We start from the raw sequence: 9,814 nt of genomic DNA, 5'->3' as shown, positions 1-9,814 counted from the left end.
TGGACTCAAGGGTTTCAAGGCGCCAAAGGATTTCATGAGATTCCAGCAGGGTTCCAGAAGATTTCAGGGGTGTTCAAGGGATCTCAAGAGCATTTCAGGGGGTCTCAGGGTGTACAATGAGCTCTCAGGAATGTTTTATAGGCTTTCTGGGGGTTTAAGGGGTTTTATGGGACTCTAGGCGTTTAAGAGGATCGCAGGGGCGATTAAGAGGGTCTTAGTGGCATTTCAGAAGGTTCCAGAGGTTTTAAGAAGGGTACCAGGAGGTTTCAGGGTAGTTACAGGAAAGCTTAGGGGGGTCTCAGGTGCGGAGGTATTTTCAGGGGTCTCTGGGGGTTTCAGGCCGTTTCAGTGGGACTCATGGGGTTCCAGAGAACATCCAGAGGGTTTCAAGTGCGTTTTGAAAGGTCCCAAGTGGTTTCAAGGGTGTTTCAGTGTGTCTCAGGGTCATGTCATGGGATCTCGGAGTTAAGGGAGTCGCTGGAGCGCTTCAGGGATTTTTCAGTGGGGTTTCAAGTACGGCCCTGGAGTTCTCTGAACCACTCTGAAACGCTCCATACACCTCTTCAAACGACCCTGAAAGGTCTTTCATCTCTTTTAAATAAATGTCAAACTCCCCTTGACACCACCTGAAATACCCTCTTCTGCGTAATGTGTAAGCCTGCCCATCAGCGTAATGTTATGTACTTTGACTGTGTCCCCGAAATACATTCTAGTTAAACACATTTTTTTTGCGAATCAGTTTTTGAGTTGGTATACCTGCCTGCGAAATGCTTTGCTTAATCGTGTCAACACGGTTAAAATTTTCCGTGTAAAAAGTGTGACTTCAACCGCTAGGTGTCGCAACCAACACCATGAAATATTTATCAATTTCTGACTCGGGAGATGACCTTCTCTTCTCTGATGGCAGGCATGAGGATACTCAAGGAAATTTTCATTACGAAAAGTTCCTGGACTTACTGAGAATCAAACCCGTCACTTTCAGCATGGTTATGCTGGGACGGAGAACGTGCCTCTGGAGCCCACCTACCGAAGGACATGCTGAATACCCACGCCTCCACAGCCGTTAATTGATGTGAGGAAAAAAATTGAACTAAAAAGGATTGATCTGATCTAACCATGACTCGGAATCGCTTTACAATCATTGTTTGACACTTTACGTTTTATTGTACTTTTCTGGTGAAATCTTTATTTGTAAAAAAAAAATAAAATCAACCAGTGACCTATCTTTTGTGCGTGTTCGGTGGCTCGTCGAGTTGAGTTTACTGAGAAGAATCGTCACCATTCCGTCTAGTCCTTGTGGCTATAAATGCGTTTCAATTAATTACATGATACTCTATACTTGGTGGGCAGTAACTCGTAGTGGTGAGTCAACGCCGAATGAAGCATTTGACCCCCACTAGTCTTGGTCGTTGGCCAGTCGCTCAGAACGTGCAGAGTCCTTAGTTCCTCCTGAACTCCAGACTGCCAATGTGAGCGCCTTCCAGTTCTATGTTGAACAATAAGTACAGAAGCGCATGTGCCATCTTAAACAAGTTTATCAAATGGAGGAGAATGTGCCTCTGGAGTCGACCTACTGATACGTACGAGCATTGCCTTGCTTCAATATGTCTAAGGGTACGATTGATGGTGAAATTTCACCCGCAAGCCGTACATATGATTTCGATCCGTCAGGTGTTGCACGAATAAGTCTAATCAGCTTCGCCGGAAACCATGTTCGATCATAATCTGCCATAACACATTGCTCTTCACTCCATGAAAAATCGTTCACCTCCATGAAACCAACAAACAGATGATGGGTCTGCAAGTTGTACTCCAGAAATTCGTAGAGAATCTGCCGCAGGATGAAAATCTGATCTGCAGTTGATCGGCTCTCATGAAAAACCGACTGTTATTCGTCGACGAAGGATTTCTCAACCGGCCTAAGTCTGTTAAACAGATTTCCGGACAAAAGTGGCACGCTTAATTGAGAAGTGTTATTTCTCTGTAGTTCGCGCACTCCAGTCGATGATCTTTCTTGTATAGAGGGCAAATGAGACCATCCAACCACCCAAGTAACACACTTGTTACAGTAGAGTCACGGCTAGGGATGTGGTACCGGTAGTACCGGTACCGAAAATACCGGTACCGAAAATACCGGTACCGAAAATACCGGTATTACCGACCAATTTTTGGTACCGAAATACCGGTACTGACTGAACCTTGGTACCGGTACTTTCGGTACCGTAAAATCTCCCCCGAAGTGCTGAAATCCGGTCATCAATATAGCCGATTTGCAATGGAAATAAAGAAAAACATTTAAAACCAATTACTTTGACAAACAAACATTTCATATATGCAACCTTTCTGCAAATCCAGGATATCACAGCAATGATTGGTTTAATGAACGTTGAATTTAGGAAACTGATTTACTAGCTTAGAATAAAACTTGTTAGATTAGGGTTTCTTGTTATTTCTCCAGTTTTTAGAATCCGTTGATAGCATCAACAAGGAAAAATTAGTTAATTTGTTTCTTCTTCACCTTGCAGCTATTTAAAAGATAGTATCTATCTGATTTTGGTACATGTATGGTTGTCCCTGTTTCATTTTAAACTGACCACTGTCTGAAAAACTGCAGCTAAACAATAACTCCAAAAACAGTTTCATACAACTCACTACTTTCTATCTTTTTATCTATCTATATTTTTGTTTAATTTAGTGTTTTATGGTTAGCTTTCATGACATTCCTAAAAACTGGAATTCACAAATGCCTAGAAAATTGTAGATTTTCTGTGCAAATAGATTACTTTTTTATTCTAGTGAAAAAAATCTCAGTACCGGTATTTTACCGGTACTGTAAGTCTCAGTACCGAATTTCCGGTACTCACCAAAAGTGGTCGGTACTGCGATCCTTAGTCACGGCGCAGGTTTTTGTTGTACTAAAGCCACTGTGATACATTTCTAACAAATAAAAACTTACCCTGACTCTTATGTGACAAGTCTGTTACTTGGGCAACTAGCAGGTAGTTCTTCCCCTTCCCAAATCTTCAATATAAAAGTACAGTTGCTCACTACCATGCTTGAGAAGCTCGGCCGAGAGTTTGTCCTTCCTAGCAGCGTTGTTGTACTTCGGTCCTCTAAAAGCCATTAGCAAAACGACCGATTTTGAATTCTGTCTGCTGCTTTCTCCAGCTGGCACCCACCAATTGTTCTATCTGTCAGCAAGTTTTTAACGATCGTTGCCCAAGATGGGAGAAGGCTCTAGTTTTTCTGCGCATGCTATTGACAGTTTCGTAATGCCTCCACATATCATTCTGTTCCATACTCTCTTGCGCCTGAGCAGTGTGTAACCATATAGGTGAAAATTTAAACTAATTAACAACATCTTCATAATCCCGCCCTTATTTAGCCTTAAGTGAGACTAAAGAAGGGCAGCTGATTGTCTCGGAGAAACACAAGGTCCACTGTACCATTGCTCGGGTTGGCGCAGTAAGGGCTACATACTGTGGAGGGCGCCCTGGTACTCCACAGGCTCCGTTAGCCTGGATTCTTACCACCGGAACAAGCGGTCCGTAGTGCTATTCTTATCGCTACCGACACTACACAGCTATCTAGGCTGATCGAGAAAAGATGTTAATCTTGATGATGAACTTCATACGTGCTCGAAGAGCTCGTTTCTATTGCTTTTCTGCGCGCGTGCAGTTGAACTAGGCAAGTGATTCTTGACACGCACCCTTAGTCTTCCTGATGGCTGCATGTAATGTGTATTTTTTTTTTCTCTTCTCATTTTGCGCACTGATGTGCAGGCACGATATATTACACTGTATGTACTCTGTTAAAGATAACTGAGAGCTTTATCTGCCAACGACCATTCAACTTATGCATATCATGTGGCAGGTACGAAGATCCACTATGACCAAGGAAGTCAAGAAAATTTCCAGTACAAAAAGTTTCTGGGTCGACCGGGAATTGAATCTGTCTTCCTCAACATGGTTTTGCTGGTGCGTTTGACGCCTCGTTTATATGGACCACTCACTGATACTGACTGAAGGGTATCATTGTGCTTTTCTTAAGAAGTTGTTGAGTACGCCAATTATTTAACAATAAGTAACCTTTCGCTATTCAACCTAAACTTTGTCTCATGAATGTTGTTCAACAAATTGAGTTTACTGGAACTCCGGCAAATACAAAGCTAGTTTTGTGAAGTCCGATCAATCAGGCTTATTCTGCGCGGCGTGTGAGGTGAGACGAGTCGAATGAGGTGACAAAAGTCGACTCGCCCCATTTGATTTACATTAGTCGTCTCACGTCACGTGAGACGGAACCGTCCGTCTCACCTCACACGCCTCGCAGAATAAGCCTGAATATCAAATCACCATGCGTTTATTGATTTCAAAGCGGTATGCAAGACTGATTCATTGTCGCTATATAGAATCTATGATTTCAGCAGCCACATCTTGTGCAGTTAGTAAAAGCAATCATCTCCCGTTCAAGGCAAAAAAAAAAACAATAAATCAGCATTATTTGACCTGCATGACCACATTCGCTTTCATGGGCTGTTTTCCCACGCAAACCTCAAGCTCGTTGCATGCTAACGTTACTTCAAAAATAAAATCAGTGGCATCATCGCTACACTCTGTGTCTCCCAAAGTATGTATTGTTCATTGATGATATTTGATGATATTGTTCTACCATCTATTGTAGCAAGGCAGCTGCCTATAGCACTGGAATAATCTGAAAAGCGATTTGATCAAGACTGTGCTGTTGTTAGTGGTCAGTCATTCTCCTGTATGAAGGGCCAAAAAGGGTTGTGCGGACCCGCAAGCAGAGACACTTGCGCGAAACCCGCGTCAGGGGAAAAGAATCTCCTTCCAGAAGAAAGTTCTCACGAACAACTGCAAAATCAAGCCCTCGATTGACAGAATACTCCCAATAGATGGGGTCGAAGAGCCCGCCCTCAATCCACGAAATGTTAACAACAAGGAGGAGGCAGTTCCAAGCTCCTGTCCAAATCGTTTCAATCGGGTGCCCTGATGGTCCCTCCCTTTCCCAATATATGATGAGTTATGTATATGTAATGTATGTCAGTGTGTGTTGTGTATGTTTTGTTATACATTTGTTTGAAAAACAATCATAATCATGATTAATAAGCATTCATAAAATATGCAAAAAATTACCTGATTACTCCTGAAATAAAATGTGGATTAGCAAACAAAACATTAAAAAAAACACATCAAATCTCGATCCTGAAATGTCTGCTCACAACTGCTCGGCCACTTTAGGCATGAAAACATTAACAAGATCGAAATTTGATGAGGTGGTAGATCTTACGCCGCAACGCACCATTCTAAGGTGATCTACCCACGTTACGGGGCCCAAAGTATGTATTGTTCATTGCCGAAAAAAAAACGCCTGGATGTGCACAGGCGCATTTGATGAAATAAACGATAAAAATACAAAAAAAAAATAGTAAAAAGGAATTAATAAATATCGTAATTGAGATCGAATTGAAATAACAATTAAATTGATTTTATCTGTGCGTAACCTGTTGTCAATGTACAGTGTGCCAATTTTCCGAACGAACATTTTTGCGCGGTCTTAATCTACCCACCCAGTATTAAATTAATGGATTTTCATTTCACCTCTTTGTTCATCGTTTTCCGATGATACGCGACTTCTGCAATGTGAGTGCGTTCCGGTCGAAATGTTCGCTGATGGGCAGCACTTTGCTTTGGGTGGTGGTGTTTGTCCGTCCAATTGTGTACCAGTTATTCAAATTAATTAATTTGATTTAGAGTTAAAAACAATAAAGATCAAATATTCACTGCTTTTTCAGAATACCTTCATGTCAAGATTAGTATGCAATCATCACCACCGCCATCCAAATTATTGTTTTACTAATGCATTTGCTTAGGGTTCTTCTTCTTCTTCTTACGAGATGAACCAGCTGAGGGCTGAAAATTTCGATAATAAAGAAAAATAATAACAATAATTCTTCTTCTTCTTTATGACTCGACGTTCGCATTGGAACTTGGCCTGCTTCTCTTCAACTTAGTGTTCTTTGAGCACTTCCATAGTTATTAATTGAAGGGCTTTCTTTGCCTGCCATTGTATGAATTTGTACATTGTGTGGCAAGTACAATGATACACTATGCCCAGGGAGTCAAGAAAATTTTCCCGACCGGAACGGTAATCGAACCCGCCGTCTCCAGATTGGCGATCCATAACCTTAACCACTAGAGGCTGCTCACCATGGGCGTAGCCAGAGGGGGGCAGGGCTAGATTTTTTAGTTCGATCCAACTCAAATATTATCAAGAATTAGGAATTCCAGAAAAAAAATATCTTTAAAAATAAACTGTTCTAATAATTAACGTTTCTATCCACACTTATCAAATCTTTTTTACTCGAGAATAGTCGGAAATTGCGCCAAGTATTTCTCCAAGAGAACGACATCAATCTTATCAAAGAATTTTAACAAATAACAAGCTTAGTTGAATGGCTAAATTTTGTGATGTTTATTCACGGAATACAAAAACAGCATGCCAAATTTTCCAGATATACCGGGGTAGAGAAAAAAAGGACTTTGTAGAACTATATGCTGCTATAGAGTGCAATTATGTGCTACTGCTACACGAATTTCACTAGTATTCAATTCAAACAAACGTCATGCAAGAGCAAGGGATTTCTTTACCAATTCTTTCAAGGATACCTTCACAAATTCCTTTAGGCATTTATTCAAGAACTGCTCCAGGGATTGTTTCAGAAATTCTTCCATAAGGATCTTGCGAGGTTCCGATAGTAATTTTTCAGGGTTTATTCCAAGAAATGCCTCAAGAATTCCTCCCACAATTCCTTCAGAAATTTTTACAGATACTTCTGCAAGAATTTATCGACGAATGTCTCCAGGATTTTTTTTCCATAGCTTCCTTCAGTGATTCCATCATGAATTGCTCCAGAGAATTTTTCAAGATTTTCTCCATGGGTTTCACCAGACATTCCTCCGGGAATTTCCCCTGGGATATCTTTAGAGGTTCTTCCAGTGATTGTTCCAGTGCTTTTTTCGAGGATTCCTCCAGGAATTTCTCCAGGGATTTCCAAAGCAATATCAACAGAAAATCTTTTACATATTTCTGCAAGTATTCTTTCAGAAATTTTTTCAGGGATTTCTCCATATATTTTTACAAGAATTCCACTAGAGATTGCTCCAATAATTCAATCTGGATGAATTTGAAGTATTTCAGCAGCAATATCTTCCAGAAATCCTTACAAGAAATTTTACAAGAGAATAGCTTGAAATTAATCCAGAAGTTCCTTGAAACATTGTACAAAACATTGTTTTCGGAGTCCTTTCAAAGTTTCCAATAATGACACTGCTCGACAAAATTTTACAAAATTTGGTGTTATGGGATGAGAAAAAAATAACAGGGGTTTGGGACCCTAGAAGTGTCATAGTGAATGAGTTTTTGAAAAATATTGAACCGGGCCTTCACAGTTCAAAACCGAAGTTTGTATGGAGAACTTGGGGTGTTCAATTGATATGTGCATTGAAACGTGCCGAGCATATTTTCAGGCGTTTTCGGTATTTGGGTTAGTATCGTTATTGTCTTACGCCTAAATATATGCACAGCGCATTCTAATGCACATATTAATGGCAGCCTATTTATTGCACCCATAAACAAACAAAAACGCTCCATAGAAAATCAAAAAACGCTCCATAGACAACAAACATATGTTCCATGAAAATGTACAATGTAACCCATAAATAATTGAAAACGGTCCATACTTTATAGAGAATGTACCGGTAAAACATAAAATGTTCTCATTAAAAGTGCAATTTTGTACCAATAAATAATACTGAAATGCTCCATACTAAATCACAAATGCTCTATAGAAAGTCAAAATTGTACCCATAGTAAATTGAATATTTCTCCATAGAAAAAATAAATTGCACCATAAAAAATTGAAATTGTATCACAGAAAATAGATAAATGCTACATAAGTATTATCAAATTGCACCATACAAAAAATGAATTGCTCCATGAAAAATTGAAAATTCTCCATAGATAGCATATTGTCGTAATTTAAATTCGGCAGTGGTGAACTGCTTTACGTAGCACCACTTCAGTGGTGCAGATGTTTAAAGATATGGAGATTTTTCAATTTTTTATGGAGCAAATCATATTTTATATGGTGCGTTTGATAATATTTATGTAGCATTTGTTTATTTTCTATGGTGCAATTTAAATTTTTCATGGTGCAATTTAATTTTTCTATGGAGCAATATTCAATTTACTATGGGTACAATTTAAATTTTCTATGGAGCATTTGCATTTTATTATGGAACATTTGTGTTTTAGTGTGGAGCGTTTCAGTATTATTTATTGGTGCAAAATTGCACTTTTAATGAGAAAATTTTATGTTTTACCGGTACATTTTCTATAATGTATGCAACGTTTTCAATTATGTATGGGTAACATTGCACATTTTCATAGAACATATGTTCATTCTTTAGGGAGCGCTTTTTGATTTTCCATGGAGCATTTGTAATTTGTTATGGTCACAATAACCTTTTGCCCATATTAATTGAACACACCAAGTTCTCCATACAAACTTCGGTTTTGAACTGTGAGGTCCCGATCCAATATTTAGGGTCCAAAACCCCTGTTATTTTTTTCTCACCCCATAACAAAATTTAGTGTTGAACGGTGTAATTCGTCCAAAAACTATTGCAGAATTGATTTTTTTCATATTATTTTCCTACAGAAATTCTTCCAGGAATTTGTTAAGAAAGCTTTCCTGGGATTTCCTAAGGAATTCCTCATGGGACTGCTTCCGGGATTCAGGAACTTCTGCAGGGATTCCTTCAGGAACTGCTACAGGGATTCCTAAATAAGTTTCTTTGCGAACTCTTCTTAGAATTACTTCAGGATTTCTCTAAGGATTCCATCTGCAATTTCTTCAGGAATTCTTTGTGGGATTCCTCCAAGAATTTCTCAAGGGATTCTTCCACGAATTTCTTCAGAGATTCCTCCAGGAATTATTCCTCTGGGAATTGTTGCAAGGATTCATCCTAGAATTCTTTAAGAAATGCCTCTAGAGATTCCTCCAGGAATTTTTCAAGATATTTCTCCACGAGTATTTCTAGAGACTCCTTCGTTAATCCCATCAGGCATTCCTCTAGGATATCCTCCAGGGGATTCCTCCAAGCAGGGCTTAACCCGGAAATTGCTTCTGTGATTCTTTCTGGAATTGTTTATTTTAAAAATTCCTCCAAAGATTCTCCCAGTAACTCTTCTTAAGATTTCTTCTGGAATTCCTCCTTGTATTATTCAAAGATTTCCTCCAGGAATTATTTCAAAACTTCCTCCAGGAACTGTTCAGGAACTCTTCAAAGGATTCCTCCAAAATTTCTCCAAAAATTTCATCTGCGATTTCTTCAGGAATTATTCCTGGTTTTCTTCTACGAACTCCTTAAGAAATTTATACACAGGACTTTTTCAGGAATTCCACTAGGATTTTTTCCAGGGACTCCACTGGGAATACCTGTAGGGATTTCTCTAGAAATTCCTCCAGGAATTTATCTTGAGATTCCTCCAGAAATTCCGCCAGAAATTCCTCTAGAGATTTCTGCAGGAGGTCGTCTGGAGATTCCTTCAGGAATTCTTACAAGCGTTCCTCTAGGATATCCTCCATAATTCCCTCCGAGAATTCCTACATTTTTTTTTTATTTTCAGAGATTCCTTCAAAAAATCCTCGAAGGTTTCCTCAATGCATCCCTTCATGAATTCGTCCTTGCATTCCTCCAGAGATTCCTCCAGAAATTTCTTCCGGGATTGT

This window comes from Aedes albopictus, chromosome 1 (genome assembly GCF_035046485.1).
Source record: "Aedes albopictus strain Foshan chromosome 1, AalbF5, whole genome shotgun sequence".
NCBI lineage: Eukaryota > Metazoa > Arthropoda > Insecta > Diptera > Culicidae > Aedes > Aedes albopictus.
The sequence above is the reverse complement of the archived record's forward strand: the minus strand, read 5'-3'. Positions refer to the sequence as shown.